Source organism: Coturnix japonica, chromosome 6, assembly GCF_001577835.2.
Source record: "Coturnix japonica isolate 7356 chromosome 6, Coturnix japonica 2.1, whole genome shotgun sequence".
NCBI lineage: Eukaryota > Metazoa > Chordata > Aves > Galliformes > Phasianidae > Coturnix > Coturnix japonica.
Window position 1 is genome coordinate 3071121 of NC_029521.1, and position 18281 is coordinate 3089401.

At 35.7% G+C, this 18281-nt stretch overlaps 1 long non-coding RNA gene across 1 annotated transcript in view; it reads right to left on the minus strand.

The window, feature by feature from the left end:
- Positions 1 to 14123: 14123 nt before the first annotated feature.
- The window catches only part of LOC107315584, a 64844-nt gene continuing 60686 nt past the window's right edge, over positions 14124 to 18281 (minus strand). Inside the window, exon 3 of the long non-coding RNA XR_001555972.2 lies at positions 14124 to 16602. This is a non-coding gene — a long non-coding RNA (uncharacterized LOC107315584). The remainder of the gene's footprint in view (positions 16603 to 18281) is intronic.

Here is an 18281-nt window from a genome sequence, read left to right on the forward strand (position 1 = left end):
CCCTTATATGAGATCAGGGTCTCTTCACCCTGGGTTTACCCCTTCTGGTTGCATGAGGAGCACAGGTGGAAACAATTTGCCTCTGTTCCCTGGGCAGCCAAACCCCTTCACCAGGTGCTCAATCACCAGTTCAAGTTGTGACCTAACAGTTCATTAACAAATCTTAACTCCCCTGTATCTTACAACAACACCAATTCAGAATATGTTCATGGTACTTTGTTGGGTTGTTTTAAATCCACTTCATTCTTCTCACCAAAACAATTAACCATTATTGCAACAAGTCCAGTCTGCTGTATTCTCAAGAGATTCTAAATGAATCCATCTCAGTCATTTCCTCTGAGAGGAAAGAGGTGACATTGACAGTGATTTTCTCGAAGAAGAAGATAAAAAGAAAAATAATAGTATTTGGATATCTTTCAGCTTTTTTTTGTATTCCTCTGTACTACTAGAATTCAGCAGCAAAAGTATTCATACTTATGGTCTTTAGGGGATTGCATTGGCTGAATTATCAGGTCTGCTCTACTCCTGGTCTACTGAGAAGCAGAAAACAACATTAATTAATTTTGTTGTCTTGCTGAGATCATCCAGCACACAACTCAGTCCAGATAATGTGGAAAAGAAAAAGAAATCTACCAGAAAAATCCAAAGGCTTCTAGTTCCCTTCTCATTTCCTTTGAAACACCCTCACCACAGGAGACAAAAACAGATCAGCAGCCATAAACATGCTCTTAGTTTTATTCATACTCGTTTGTTTGTTTGTTTCTATTGCATCACAGAAGGTTTCTTAACTCATTTACTAAAGAAACAATCCACAAAGGCGCATGCTGACAAAACTGGACACGAATAAGATACACTCCAAGAGATCTTAGGCAGCATCAAACTTCTCCCTATAGTAATAAACAAAGAAGTTCCAGAGACAGTCATCTTCCACAAGTTATCAAAACCACTATGTTCTAAGTTGTGCACTTGCACCCTACCTCTCTCGCTTGGAGATATCTGCACTTTTCCAGTAGTTTTCTGTCTTCTTTCTTTTCTCTCAGAGACAAGTAGGAGACATAAATACTTATCTGCATTCAGAAATAAGTATACTTAAATGGAAAACAGTATCCTCTTCAGTTAACATTTTCTAACTGAGTAGGCTTATCCAGAGATGATACTGCATTTTCCACCTCGCAACGAAATGAAAAGACCACCTTCTGAAGCTGAAAGAGGACTTTGGTGATGTGTTCAACAAAGGAAGAAAACAAAGATTAATTGCCAAGATGTAGAATAATTACTTCTGTTTAAAAAAAAATAAATAAGAGCAGGTGTAAATTCAGATGGAAAAATTAAGCAAATGCTTCTATGTCCTAAAGAAAGAGGACAGGAGGAACGATGGAAAAAGTCTGAGGAATTAACAGCCCAAAATAAATGTGGAACATGATCCAAGTCATTGTTATTTTCCAACATCAAATCTTTAAGATCTTGTGCTTTTCAACCTTTCATGGAACTTCTGTTTTCTTTTCTAGGCACTGGTAAGTGCGGCTTTAAGTTCTTCCTGTTTACACATCCTAAGCTCACAAAGTAAAATTTATGCAGTTAGACAACAGCACAATATTGCTTCGCGCTATAGGTATCCTGAGGTGTAGAAGTCTGTGGGCCGAAATGACTACGTAAACCAAAATGATTGAAGACAATATATTCAATTTAAATTTCAACCTCTACTTCAAGTCTTTCTGTATGTTTACGTGATATTTTGTTGTATTCTACTGTGTATTATTCTGTGATCTACACTATCCAATGACATCTGAAGACATACTAAAAGAACAGTACCATTTTCTGTTTATCACTATTCTATCCTGATTTCTATACACTTCTCTCCAGGAGTACATGACAAAGTTTGTCCTCCTAATACCAAAAGTACCATAGTCAGTTCTATAAGATATTCAACTGCCAGTCAAACATCAAGGGCCAAATGCTTCAGATGTTTACATAATGCATTCCAAGTATTTCAATGAAGCGATTCCCAGTTTGAGTAAATGACTGCAGTGTTGATCAACAAATTGGTGTTGAACTTGCTTAGTTCTAGAAAAATTGAGGAACTTGAAGCAGTTTGAAGATCAAATAAGAAGGTGTTAAGTAGAAGCAGATCACGACGTCAGAAAGAGCAAACATAGTTTTACTACATATAATTTAAAAACCCAACTAGAAAAATCTCATTTAATGAAGATTCTAGCAAATGACCATTATTTCGTTTTGGTGTTTGAATGTGTTTTGATAAATTACAGTTAAAATTTGTTTACTTTTTCTATGAGAGAATATACTATATGCAACCCTCTTATTTTTCTTAATTATTCAGTTTAAAAGAACTGTGGGGGAAAAAAAACAAAAACAAAAACACAACAAAGCTCTTATTCCATCTCTTAGAGTGACCTGCTGCTATCACCTAGAAATGAATACACTACATCCTAGCATTTTTATGTCTTCGACTTTATGTACAGATTACAAATGCTTTGATATGAACGTTGCTTTTTCCTGTACCTAAGACACTGGTTTGGATGGTGACCTCAGGCACTTCCATTGTATATACTATTCCAGTTGTATAGACAAAATATGTCTTTTTCACATTCATGCTGAGGACACTTAGCTACTTAGGCCATTCTGTGATACAAGAGTCATTAGAACTACTTTTAAACTTTAGTCACATATACTTAAAACAACCAGTAATTCACATCACAAGAATATACAGGTAATATGCAAGCCAAAACCTCTATTCTCTCTCTTTTTTTTTTTTTTTTTGGGGGGGGGGGGGGGGGGGGGGGGGGGAAGGGAAGGTGCATTTTAATTATTTTTCCTTATTTTTATTATTATTATTTCTTCCCAGGATTAATTCATTATTAATGACAACTCTTTATGAATAGGCTGTTCTAGGTCATCGAACTGGCTTGTTAAATATTAAACAAGCACTCAAGCCCCTGTTCATTTTGTGACTTAAATTAGTATACAGCCTTGTTGTTAAAATTATTATTTTTGTATTTTTAGGTGCTGCTATTGAATTTTGCCATTTGATATAGAATTTATATACCATATCAATATGTTTATATATACTTATGTACCACATCAAATATCTAGAAACTAGAACTACGATCTGAAGTACTGTGAATGAGAAAGAAATAATAAAGCATAGACAGATACTATCAAGCCTGAAGTACATTATTTTTTATTATATACTCACAGGCAAATAATACTACCAGTTTGTATTTCTTCATTCAACATTTACATGTTCAAGATCACAAGAATTAAAAGACGTAAACCAATACTTAATGACACAGTGAGACTGGACTATAGCATGGAACTGGAGTTTCAAATATGTTTTGACTGGTTATAGAGAGGAATGTATTTCTACACTGAGTGCTGCACTCTTATGCCACTTAACTAGTTTCCAGATACTTCAAGATCATTTAAGTAGAAGTAACTAAGAATGGTACTCTATATAAAGGGTAGACTTGCTGAACACGCAAATTATCATAACCGATTTTTGTTTTTTTAATGTGAAAACAGTTAAGAACAAAAATTGAGCCCCATGAGACAATAAGGAATGAAAAAGGTGTGAAAGAAGGGCTTTGAATCAACAAGCAAATGGAAACAATCAGGAAGCTAAAGATAGCCAGAAGTGACTGGCTGAGTTTACTGCCCTTTACCATTACACAGCTGGGAAACATTATATTCTAACCAACAGACATCAAGGAGGAAGAAATGACTCCTGGAGAGTAAAATACTAGGAAATCAGGTTTGCTAATAGAAGTATCAAATGGTTTAACCAACAATTTACTATATCAATCAGAGATTAGGTAGGAATTCTTGAAAATTAAAATTAGTTTTATTCTTTTTTCATCTTGCATTCAGAATGAACCAACTGTGGTACAGCAATTCTGCATAGCATTCCCTAAGAACCCACAGAACAGTACCCTAACACTGTGCTTAGGCCTGTAGGATGTCTGAGACAAACGTTAGAAAACAAAACAAAACAATTTTAGTTAGGAGATATTGAGAAGACTGAGGACATAATTCCACTCACACACAAAAAAACCTCTGTTTTTCCAACTGAAATCTTCATTGCCTCCCTAGTAAACTTGCACCTGGCAACTGACTGGGAAAGCCAGTAGTGGGAGGAAGGGCATGAGAAAAATACACCCTTTTGTCTTCTGCAACTGTTCAGGCCATTTCCTGAGTCTTTCCCGAGGAGCTAAAAATGTACAGTGAAAGACTATTTTCAGTTACAAACAAACAGAGCTGAGTCACTGAATTTCATCAATACCTCTAGCTCAGTTGAAGATGGTTGAGAGAATGTCAGCTTCCCAAAGGGGAGACTAATTTCAGCGCTACATATTTATTTGTTCATGATGCATAGTACATTGTAACAGCCAGAAAGTACTTCTCTGCTACGGTATCAAAATTACAAGAATTGCCTTGTAATGCACTTCAATAATACAATACAAAATTTTAAGCTCTATCTTCAGTTTTAAAGGCTCCCCAAATTACAACCTAATTTCATTTTCATTCAGATATGAACATTCTAACAATTCTGAACTAGAAGCTTTTGAAATACTGTGTTGCCTATCATGTAATTAATAACTCAGAATAGCGGGAGATAAATAAGTTTTTGGGTGCATACGCTTGTGAATGTGCTGTATAGTTATTTTAATTGCTTCTTATGAAAATACCAATATTCAAACATATTACTTTGAACAGTCAGCTTTGCCCAGAATAGATATATAAAAATGATCAGAAAATGAAGCCGAAGAATTCTAAGCCTGTACTGCAGCAATACAATGCTTAATGACTGCGCTTATCTTTAAAATTTGTCTGAAAGGAATGTGTTCTCATTTCCACAGGACCTCTATTGATTGGCTGCCAAAAATGGTAGCAGAAATCTATACTGAATTTTGAAACTTCAACATTTTATGGGACTTCTGATTTGTCACTGGGAAGAAAAGAAATTCCAGATGGACCTTGTGAGACCTTACAAATGGGACATTTATTTTGCTGTAGAGCACTGAAGCAATTTTCATGAGTACGTTTTTTTTTCTTAAACTGAAGTCCAAGTTAGGACGTCTATTCACACACTGTTTACTTTCTATGTAGAGGTTTGCTCTTACCAGTTTCCAGTTTAAATAATGCTTTCTGTCACTTCCAATTCATTTCTATGAATAACTGAACTACAATGTAATCTCATAGATGTCTGTTGCATCTATCTGTCCCCTAAATTATTTTCAGAAAGGGATTTCTTTAAATATAACACATTTTGACAAGGTACTTTTAATCACTGTCTGTTGCTAGAAAATGCTGTAATACAAAATTCATGGACAATATTCAGCTGAAACTAACCAAATGGATGGCCACTTCAGAATTTGACAGTATAGTAATGCATAGTATTTGATTTCACATTATAACAATCTCTCTTTTTGCTGTGAAAAATAAAAATGTCAAAGTATTATTCCAACTATCATATTTAATATGGTACAGACACTGTTAAGGTTAACTCAAATTGCAGCACATGGCTGCTCTATGTCTTAGCGTATGTGAATAAGAGAAGGAAACAAGAAAGGATCTGTTTCTCATGAGGGATGAAAGTTCCCCCAAAAAATTCATTGCTCAAGATATGTGCATTTTTCTAAATGTCTATGCCCTGAAATCAAACTTGATAAACACACTGTCCTTATACATAGACATTCCCTCACTCATCTCTTCTACAAAGGGTTAAATTTAACAGATATTTAAGAGTCAGGCATGAGAAAGGGAAGTAAAATGCAAAAAAAAACCCCAAAACCTTAATACTTACATTGCTCTTACATCCCTTCCCAGAATAGGAGAGGTAGAAATCTTTCCCATCAGAACAGAACATATGACATTTTTCTCCCAACCAATACATTCAATTGCAAATTTAAACTAAACTAGACCTTTGGAAAACTTCAGCTAGTAGAAAAGCTTAAAATAGTAAAAAGACATGCTTTGTGAAGACCAAGTTTCAGCTCACAAGCCTGATAGACTAAGGGAGCGGTAGTGAGGTTTCCAGGGTGACAGATAGAAGTGAACCATTACAACTTTTTCTGGTCACTTGAAGTGCTTCTCAAGTTGGATATTTAAAATCTCAGCCATCTCTGCCAAAGTGACAGAGCTTAAGAGTCTCATTTTATACTGAAGCTGTGAAAAAGAGGCTGAAAGTATAAACATGAGTGGCAAGGAAAATACATAGAGCAGTTAAAAAATCATCCACCTCTCCACAGCTTTTTGAATAATGCTGGATTTGCCTTCTTCTGAAAACTATTGCCGTTGGTATTGCAAAAACTCCACATGATAGCACTCCTCAGTGAGTTCGCAACTTCCTTTCACTACCCCAGAGGTATCATTTCTCACCACCAGTACTTACTTGATCTACGAATTCTAAGCGCTTTTCAAACGGAAGGCAGAAAAAAATTCACGGACTGCAAACTTCACTGAACTATTATATAGTTCTAGTTATCAGAAAATAATCTCCTGATCTAGACACCAGAGATTCATATCCTTGAAAGGCAACAAAGAAGAACAGAATAACTATTTGAAATACTTAATCAGTGTTCAGAACACATTTCTTAAGCAGCATTCCACAGTAATAGTTTCTTTTTCCACATAATAATCTTGGTCTACGTCTGTGCTGAAATTGTGCACTAATACTTGCAGAGGTAACTCCCCTGGCCCTCTTCAATTATGTTCCATGAAACCTTTCGTTCAGTTGCCTATTGCTTCAAAGAATGCAAATTAATTTTATGATTTATATCTTGCAGTGTTAAAGTACTGGATTTCATTTTACCAGTGTGTTACTTGAGTGATAATAAAGTGATCTACCATCTGATTAATGGTTTGCATCCGTGCCTGTAGCAGGGGGTTGGAACTAGAGGAGCTCTGAGGTTCCTTCCAACCCCAGCCATTCCAGGATTCTCTGATAAAAGCAACATAGTATCAAGGCATTCTAAAGATTCTGCTTTAGTTACATCTCTCTCCTAAAGAAGTAATATTGCCAAACTCACAGCAAGAAACATTTTAAGTAAATTTATAAAGGACATTTTTGTCTTCCTCTCCCTTTCTTCTATACATTTGTAATTTCTTTTTCTCCTCTCACTTCCTAGCTTTTCTTCATTTATAACACGCACTACCTTTCCCTCCCATAAATGTACTGCTCATAATCTACCAGAAACAAACACACACATTTTTCTTTACCAAAATTGTCAGATTTGAATTCATGAAGCGCTGAAAAAGACAGAGGATTGCTTTTGGTGGCTAGAGGCATATAATGCCAACCATGTCTTAACTGATAACACTTCCATGTTTCAGAACGGCAGTGCAGCATTATGAGATTTATAATTGCATAAATCCCATCATTTCCCAACAGCTCTAGCTCTTTAATGACAGATTTTAAGTTAGAAACCATTCAAATAAAAAGAAGTAAGAAATGTTTCAAATAATACAAGTCATATGAAACTCATGCTGAAAGAATCACACTCTGTGCTGTGAAGTTCTTTATGGCTTTTGTTGGTTTGTTCATTTGTTTATCACAACAACCAAGAATATTGACTGCAACAACATGTATAAGGGCTGCCATTTTCAGACAATTTTAAAAGGTTTTGTTATTGTTGTTGTCATTTCTATCATTTAAAGATAAAAGTCAAGTTCATACAACCCAAAAAACAGAACAGGGAAAAGAACACAATGCAGTAAAACACTACAAAAGAACAAATTGATTACTTTAAGATAACCCTTTAAGATCCTGGAACTTTAAATTTTCATCTGAATTTAAGCATGTGATACTTCAATCATTAAGATTACTTTAGAGTTTAGACTGTACTTGATCATGTCACTTGCCTTCTACAAAACAAAGGAAAGTGTTACATTGCAAATACATTCCTAATCACATATTGTGGTACTGTAATATAAATACCTGTGAGCTTGCTCCAGGAAACAAATGCAACACACGGGTAGTGCCTCTGCCACACACAGAATCATAGAATTACCCAGGTTGGAAACGACCTTGAAGACCATCAAGTCCAACCACAGCCTAACCATAGCACCCTAACTCTAACAACCCTCTGCCCTGAGCACCACATCCAAACGGCTCTTAAACACATCCAGGGATGACAATTCAACCACCTCCCTGAGGAGCCTATTCCAGTACTTAACTACCCTTTCTGTAAAGAAGTGTTTCCTAACATCCAGCCTAAACTTGCCATGGCACAACATGAGAAGTGCCTTCTTGCTGTGACCACAACCCACAGAGCAAGGCAGGCAACAAGCCCCAGACAGCCTGTACCCTGCAGGGTGCTGCCTGCTTGCCCACATGAGGGGTTTGTGGGCACAGAGAAGTATGCTGGCTCGTGCACATAAAAAGCCACGTGTAAATCAAGGATTTGATTCCTACTGAGTTGAAAAGCATATGCCAGCACTCAGCTTATGAACTCATCACAGAAGTGTTAATGGCTCGACTAAAAACAGGTAACATTTCTTCCTATGTTCAAGTGTTTAGCACCAAAGTTGTAGATACTAAGCTATTTTTAGAGTACAAGTCACTGTAAAACCTTAATTTTGTTAAAAGCCCAAGGGTGCACTTATCGTCTAGCATAAAACCATCACATTATACAAGGGAAAACAAAGAACTAGCTTTATAGACTTAGCAGAAGAAAGAAATGAAAACAGCTCCATTATAGAGATAACCACAGCTTAGATTTTTGTCATAAAAAGATTATGAAGTTACTCATTCTCTTCCATTACCAAGACGAACCAAGTTTCTTTTCATGTCAGTGCACTGTAAAAAGAAATACACTGTTCTTGTAACATTTCCCTCCCACATGATTTTGTATCTATTAGAGGCATCACTAATTGTTTGCTATTAAGCATGAGCTAATTAGATCTTGCACTGTGTAAAAGAGATACAGTAACAAAGTACATAACTCATGTTCCATTACAACAGCTGCAGTCATATGAAAAACTAAAGTAGGAAGAAAAACAGAAGAGCCAACAATAGCACACCATCTATGTTTGTTTTACCCTGGATGACAAGCTAATTTACAAACTCAAGTCAAATACAACCATCCACAATAACAAAATTAAATCAACCCTAATCTATCAGGTCTGACTCTTGGTCAATGTAGCAACGTGCAGGGGAAGTGCCTCAAGCACATAACAGTTATTTAACAAATAGCTCATTCTGCCTCACTTGTTATTGCAGTTAGACCAAGAAGTTATAATTACAGAACTATAATCAGTCCATTACTGTTGGTATACATTGTTAGATTTATACTTGAGATCTAGAAAACTGCAAGTATTCCAACAAAAGAATGCCTGGATTTAATTTTTATATAGGTAAGTATTTTGAATTTAAACTGTATCTATACAACTAAAATACACTTTGAGTTTAGATAAGGTACAATGTAGACAATGAAATCACATAGGGGATTGATAATTTCACTTTTATTTAGATCCAATAAACACAATGCCCTTCCCAAAGCCATTTCTAATAAAAATTCATAACACAGTCTTGAAGTATCTTCTCAAGTCTGTGAGCCAACGTCAGTATCATCGGGCTTCTTACCCTGCACACAATCAGAAACTATCGCTGCCGAACTTTAGAAAAGAAATAAAATCTGGACAACTGAAACTGGTTTGGTATTGACTATAGGATTGGTCTCCTGAAAAACAAAAGGTTTCCTTTACTATGAAGTTCCTCAGCAATGCCAACGTCTACTTTTTGAATTTCAGGGAGAAGACATAAGAAGAAATGCTCATACCAGTTAGATCATTTCAACTAACAATCTACTTTAATCTTTTTTTTTTTTTTTTTTTTTTTTTTTTTTTTTTTTTTTTGGTGTTTGTTACAAAAAGAGGCATACAAAAACAACCTAAGCCATGAGTCAAAAAACGTTCATTTAGGTACAGGATGCAAATACCTCAAAGACAGCAGTTGCAAATGTTGCCACACTAATTTTTATCAAAAACGTGCTTCCAAAATGATAAACCTGCTCTGTGGCCTGCAAAGTTGATGCCAATATTATGGAAAAGAAAGTACATCTGGTGTGAAATACAAGTACAACATAATACATCACTGACATTGCACTATCTGGCAGATAGGACATAATTATGGAAATGATGTTCTTTTCAAAACCCTTCACAGAATTCAAGAGCTACCTGGCAAAGATGTTGAATTAAGGTCAGCTACATTGTGTAATTGTTAAGTAACTGATAGTATTGAAGTTTGTTCGTGTTAGTTTCTACAACTACATGGTTGTGCCAATGAAAAGAAACAGCATTTAGAAAAATATAGTTTAGATTATGGCTTACTAATCACAAGTAGACTCAAGACCGTAAGAAAGAGTCAACTAAAAATACCATCTTCAAATTCTCCTCAGAACTTCTTTCTATCAAACAGAAAGCTTTATAGAAGGTCTATTATTTCAACATCCCCCAAAATCTGAGTTGCAGTGAGGCATACCTTGTAAGGTCTTAGAGATTTCTCACAGCAATGTAGCTATTATTTTAATGTACACGTTAGGAAGACTATTTTGCTAGTATTTTCTACCTTAGAAAGAAAAACAAGATAATGCTTGTACATTCAGCAATCCAATTCAAGAGGCTCAACAACACTTTTCCAGATGGAAATGTATTATTGAAAACTGCATATACACTTAAAAATAAAAAGCTCTTGTGTTAGTTTAGATTTATTTTATGTTATTCAGCTTGTAGCAAAAAAAAAAAAAACAACAACAACAAAAACCCCAACAACACAAACAAACAAAAAAAAAACCAAACAAAAAAAGGGGCATAAAATATCATGACTAAAATATCATGACTAACCCTCCCTCAACATTACAAACAAGTATTTATCCCAAGCAATGATCCACCTCAAACTGTAGGAACTAATACTTTACATGTCAATGTATATGCATACCTGCGTATACAAAAACCCAAGTATAAACAGACACACATAAGCTCAATTGAAAACATATAGGTAAGAAACCATGCAACGCATTCAAAATACACATGCAAAATTATCAGATAACTCCAAAATTCAGTGTTCTATTTGGTATGTTGCTGCATTCATAATTAAAATTTATAATGAATATATAAAATATATAAAATATATATGAGGAATATTTTTTTGCACGAATCTTTTGCCATCTAAGTGAACACAACCTTGAGTATATAAACCATACTTATAATTAATTGTAATTTTAATCAAATGTGAAATAAAATGGCAGTTCTTGAGAACACTTTTGTAATCACTAATTAAAGATGAATTATGCAAACACAAAACGCTACCCAAAAATACACAACACAGGAAAGTAACATCATGAAATCTGAGAGATAGAGTTTCTGATCAGAATTTCTGGGGGAAATTACATTTGTATGTGAACAGAATTATCTGGTTAGGATATTTCACATCTGAACACAGCTTTCAGGGAACCACATTGTGTACCCCGGTGGTGCAGTGGTTAAAGACGCCGCCTTGCAACACTGGGGCCCGGAGTTCGAATCCCCCCTGTGGCGCAAGTGGTAGAAGTGCCGCTCTGCTACACAGAGACTCGAATCCCGGGGGCTGGACTCGATGATCTCTAAGGTCCCTTCCAACCCCCACGAAACTATGAAACCACATTTTTTCTTTAATTTTTGTGTGAGGGCTTGGTAGATCAATGCTCGAGACATAAACATCAGCATTTGATGCCAAGGATTTGACCCAGGTGGAGACTGAACAGAACACTCCTGTATACTCCATCAACCCTACATACATATAAGATTTACTAGTGAACAGTATCTAAGAATAGCTAATAAGAGGATAAACATAATCTTTGGTATGCATAACATATATATAATGTATGTAAAATAAAAAATACATATCAGGCAGTGTAATACCTGCATTAGCTGTATGTACCTTTATTTCTTCTCTAACAGACTTAGCTAGTTAGTGCAAGAGTAAGTCACCTTTTCAACAAACTACATAGATCACTAAAGGTCATCCAGTCAGCCTCTGTGAAAACAAATATATGTATGTTGCAAGAAAACAAACTGCTAAGATAACCCCTCCTTACTTCATATGCACTGTTAAACTACTGCCAGTTATTGAAACCACCTGCTTATTATCAATCAGTGTTAACGTTTAAACACCATCAAATGAACACCTTGTCATATCTGATAGTTACAAGGCAACAGATGCTGATGCACCCCACAGAATGATGAAGTTTATCTTGAAGATACCTATTTATTCCTCCCCGTGTTTTGTTTTTTGATACTAAAATGTTCACACATTGCTGCAGGTGGTGGAAAACAGGAGCATATGAACATCATTTAACTTTTGTGCGCCACCGTTCACATATTACCTTGCCAAAACCATATTGTTTAAGTAGTTATAAATGAAAAAGTTTCTAAAACTTTTAAGGGCTCCCACTAGTATATCACACTGTTCCAGGCAAGCAGGCCACCCACGCTGCTGTTCAACTTTAACCTTTATTTAATCTCAAAAGACTGCATCAATCCATGAAATAAAACAAATACTTGAGATTATTTTTCAAAATGGCTAATGAATAAATGCTACAAAGTTCCAAGAGCACAATTTATTCTCTCTGCTTAAAAAAATGGAATATTAAAAATTTGAAGTTGATTCTCAAATCTAACTTAGGTGCAGCCTGACATCACGGCAGTGAAATAACTGGAGACAAAAGCTCTTGCAGATCTTAAAGCCGAAGAGAAACTTCAAGTAGTGCAACCCAACATGTTTCCAAAGCAGTCTCCACTGAAATGCTTCTGGCTACAATTTTTCTCTGAACAGTTACCCACTGCAAATTGTGGTTTTTATCTATCATACCCATTAGGCAATATTTAGGCATAAAATTTCCCAATAATAGGCTCAGAGTCATATTCTTAATACTCTGAAATATTGATTATGCAGGGAAAAAATGACCTGAAAGTTTTCTTTGAAAGTATTACTTGTATATAATTTATACTGTTTGCAGTCTAAAGTCAGTCCAAATGTTTGAAGTTCTTACAGGCATGGACTTGGAGCTACAATGTGATGCACCATTATGTTCTAAACAACCTATATTAAATTAAGTATATATTGTATGAATGAAAAGAATATTCACTCTGAAGTAGATTATCAGTAGTAGATTCCTGAAATTTAACTCAGCATGAAATTCACGCCTGAAAGGTACCATTTGGGAAAGGCACGTACGATAGGAATTTCATTTGCTAAACGTGAACTTCAAGGTTACTCAGTTTAAGTTAAGTGCAATTACATGGAGGAAAATCACATCCCATCAACAACATTCCATCTTTAGTTTCTTAGGAGCAACCCATAGGGCGTTATCTACAGGTACATCTTTGAATCTGTGGCATCAAACACGTTTTATCGACAAGTTCAGTATGTACATTCATTACCAATCTCCTGAGCTACCCAGTATTCCACAGTTGTGAAAACATACTAAATTGCTTTTTTTCCTCTGGTTTATCTAGTGCTCAGGAAAGGAGACTGACAACCTGGGAGACTGTAGTATTCTGTTTAAATCACAGGTAAAAGGAAAGAGGCAATGTCAGACTAAGGAACCAATACTGAATTAAACCCTTGTTGAAGCAACTAGATGAGAATAGCACAACAGCCTACTATCGACAAAGAGATCTCAGCATTAGTGACAAGTATCAAACATGTCACCAAAACCCACATTCCACCACACATTAACCTTTTTAAATGCACATGTCTGCAGGGCAGGTCTCTTCACTGGTGACAAGTGACAGGACAAGGGAAAATGGCCTCAAGTCACACCAAGGTAAGTTTAGGTTCTATGTTAGGAAACACTTCTTTACAGAAAGGGTAGTTAAGTACTGGAATAGGCTCCTCAGGGAGGTGGTTGAATCACCATCCCTGGATGTGTTTAAGAGCTGTCTGGATGTGGTGCTCAGGGCTATGATTTAGCAGAGGGCTGTTAGAGCTAGGGTACTATGGTTAGGCTGTGGTTGGACTTGATGATCTCCAAGGTCTTTTCCAACCTGGGTAATTCTGAGACTCTATGATGTTCAGGGGGAAAAAAGAAAAAAAAAAGAAAAAAAAAAGAAAAAAAAAGGGCCATTTCCCTTTTGGGAAAATTAAGGATACATCCCTTAATGTATCATTTGACTCCAACCCAGCTCCTCCCAAAAATGAACATTTTCAGCTGCAGTGCAGTGCATATTGAATGGCTAGGATATGACTGAAAAACAAACAAACAATAATAGAGATGTTGATAACTTGTTCATATTTTCTTGTTGATTAATATTTGGCCATTGCACAGTACAAAGTAAAAGGTTAATTTGTTAGAAATAGCACTTAGGCTATTATCCTTTATTTTGCTAATAACTCTCTTAAAAGCTTGTGAGAATCAACTTGCCTCCAGATGTGGCAATGAGTCTTGCAATGGCACAGTCTATCTGTTATTTTTGAAGCAAAAAACAAAAATCTACACCACTCGTTATCAAAAGTTGCAAAAATTTCCCGATTAGGATTTCTGTGGAAAGGGAAGGAGAGATTTGTTTGTTTATTTTAAATATTAGCTGTAAAATTTGGAGGCCTTGTCCATTTTACTTGGAAATGAGCTACTAAACACTAAGTCAGTTTGATCATCAACTGTACACTTGACCATCACTCATCAGTGAAACATTCTCACACTAGCAAAGAACATGTTCATTCAAGCATTAGAATTGAGTCCTCTGAGGCCTAGCTTTAGTGCTCTATGTTAATATCCAGCAGCTAACTACTAATAATTGTCCACACTTGTAGGGGAGGATGACACTGGATGAAAAAAATCACAGCTTGTTCTAGTAACGAATTTAACTTACTGCATATATCCTGGAAACATAGCAGGCATTGAGAGTAGAAGGCTCACTGTCAGAGAACACAGAGCATATGTGCAGTATATTCCCACACTGGGAACGGAAGCTTGCTATTGTACCCTAGTGGATTAAGTGGATAAGGTTTCTCAATAGTCACTGCTACAGGGAATCTCAATAAATATTCTGCCTGGATTCTCTTTTGGAAAACAAAGATCTTGATAAATGTATTTCATTACTGAGAAAAAAATTGCTACTTAGTCTCCATTGGGCTTAGGAAGGAAAATAACACCTGCTTCTTTTCATCTAGAAATACATCATCAGATTCATCACAAAGAAATCCTACATTAATGCAAGGATCTGAAGAAGTCTCTTCAGGTCTATACCAGGACCTAAAGTTTTGGCTATGTTTACGTCCGTTACCAAATAAACACTGTGGGTCATACCCTTAGCTGATTTAATTAATGTTGTTCTACATGTGTGCCTTGGAATACACCTAACTGAATTGTTATAGAAGGATGTAGATGCTACTGAAAATTAATTCTTACTTTAAAGACCCTCCAAGAACAAAACTATAACACAGCAACAGGAACAGCAAATCAAACCTGTGAAACCTCAGTTTTTAAGACCAACAGGCTAGTAGTTAACCACAGACCTTATGAATAATAATCTACATCACTGACAAGACTGGTAAACTAATATGTGGGTGGTTTTTCTCATTTTTTTAGTTTTTTTATTTATTTATTTTTTCCCTCCAGATACATGTTTTACATCCTGAATGCATTTCTCTTAAACAGAGCACAAGTAAATTAATCCAAAACATGCTGGACAGGTCCGCTTTAAAAGGAATATCAGGAAGATGGAGCACAGAAGAACTGTTAACACATGTGACCAGAAAAACATCCTTAATCCATCTCAATCCTCTGCCCTCTCCTCCCTCTGCATGAGCAGACTTGTTCACTTCTACCAACAAGTATCATCTGTGCTCTCTAGGAATTTTATTTTACTGGCAAAAGGCCTCTTTTTTTTCTTTCTTTTTTTTTTTTTTTTTTTAAGAACAAAGCTTTGGGCATGGCTAAGCACATTACTTTAATAATAAAATACTTACATATTTTATAATCAGTAATGTTAGTTGTCTCAAACTTTCTTCTTATCCTTTCACTACTAAGTAATGTAAGAACACCCTCCAGAACAGAAATGTGTAAAAACATTAATAGATTAAATTTGACAAAATAGGCAAGAAGATTTTTTGTTTTGGATCTTTGGAAAATGGTATAGTGAAACCAAGTCAAAAGAGAACAGTTCTAGTAAAACTGAGATCGTTCTATTAAATTAAATCATCTTTCAAACACCACTGATTGTAAATACAACCTGACCAGCCAGCTGAATTGAAGCAAACCAAAATAACTAAAAGCAGTTAAACTATAAGTATACAGCAGAAAAATCCAGTGGTCTTAAGTAGCCCAAACATGTTGACAGTTCCAGCAACAAACATGACTATCTAAAAGTTTCATACAACTCCAACTTTTCTTTAATAAGAAACGTGTACTTCTCCACTATACACCGCATTTCTCACTGGCAGCCACAGAAGCGCTTGGTCAGACTTCTGCCACTCTGGGACTCACGGCTCTGTTTGACAATTCTCAGTTGGCAGATGTTTCTTCCCGTCTGTTATGTTTTCATTACTCAAGTGGATGGTAAAAGCAGATGCCACTGTATGTAAGACAATTTTTTCCCACATACCTATGAAACAAGAAGCATATTATACTTAGGCTTTGATTCGTTAATGTTAACTTGTGATTTCCCACATACATACTTATTACATAAATATTTCTAAATACACATGGCAACACCACATATATTGTTATGATATTGTCACAAACACACGCTTGCATAGCACAAAATACATTACTGCACCAGTCTTAGGAAAGCAAAAGTAAAAATCTAAGCTTGATAAAACATCAGCTATTAATTTTAAAACAAGTGAAGGGACAGGCACTGCTTGCTACATCAAGAGAATAGCAAAGTATGAAGAGCTGTCCAAGAAGAAAGGCAAAGAGTAAGTCAAAAGTTTATGGGTGAGAGAGACCAAGGTAAGAAAGGGATCTCTGGTTGGTGTCTACTGTAGGCCACCTGATTGAGTGGAGTCTGCTAATGAAGCCTTATTACTCCAGCTACAATTGCCTTCTGGATTACAGGCTCCTGTCTTGCTGAGGGGCTTCAACCAAGCTGACACCTGCTGTAAAAATGGTATGACGAGTATGACGATCCATGATTTAGGTGCTGGCAATTGTAATATTTTTCTTTTCTTTTTTTTTTTTTTTTTTTTTTTTTTTTACATGAAATCATATGCTGTTTAAGATTTTGTATTTTTAAAGAAGAGACAGCAAAATTAAGATTTTTTTTTTTTTAAAAAGCAGTGTTCTTAACAGTAATATAAAAATGAGAAAGAACAACGAGACCAGGATCACTAATGAACATTAACTATGTAATTTGTAGATGGAATTAATACATAAGCACTACACATCTAAAACACACAAGCACTTTACTGAGGAGTGAAAATGTAGAACTATATTCACGTTCCTAAGGTCAGCCAGATGAATATATTCATTTTTAAAGACTTCAATGTAGCACTTTTCACAGTGCCGAGAAACTTGACATACTATTTAACACTTTCACAGGGAGCATTCCAGGCTGACTCAATCTACTAGAATGACTAGAACATTAACTGCAGACACACTGAAAGCACTTGCACTCAATTATTGAGTCACACTTTTTTTTTTTTTTTTTTTTAAATCATAAAATGAATATTCCCAAGGACTGCAATTCATACCAGTATCATCCTCACAACTGAATATGGACCCTTCAGCATGACTCTTTTGCAAACAGCAAACTTGTTGCTTACTGGAAGCTGAATGTTCACAGGATTAGACTGCTATAAAGCCTATTTGCATTCTATCAAAAGGAACAGGCAATAAAGGAAAGAAATAGAAAGTGATTTCACAGATTCACTCTAGTAAGCTTTTATTCATCAATCCATTAGGGAATTATACTAAATCTTACTGCTGAGCAGCATCTTTCCCAGTATAATGAGAAGTCTAGCTTTCATTACTCCAGATACCATAGACTGATAATAATTGACTTTAAAATTTACCTTTAGTTGCCATAAAGTTCCCTAGATAAAGAACAGAGTGTACATTTGACCTGTTAAAAGATGGATCCCGCCAAACAAACAAGGCGATACACATTCTGAGCACTTATATGGATTTGCAGAAAAAAAAAAACAGAAGAGGCAGGAGCCTCTGTCTATAGCACGTGCTTTATAGCAGAAGACAAAGGTGATCACCCTGGTCCCCCTGACTTAATGACCATTTACACTGTCCTGAACTATATTTGTTCTGGTTACCCTGAAAAGAATCCAG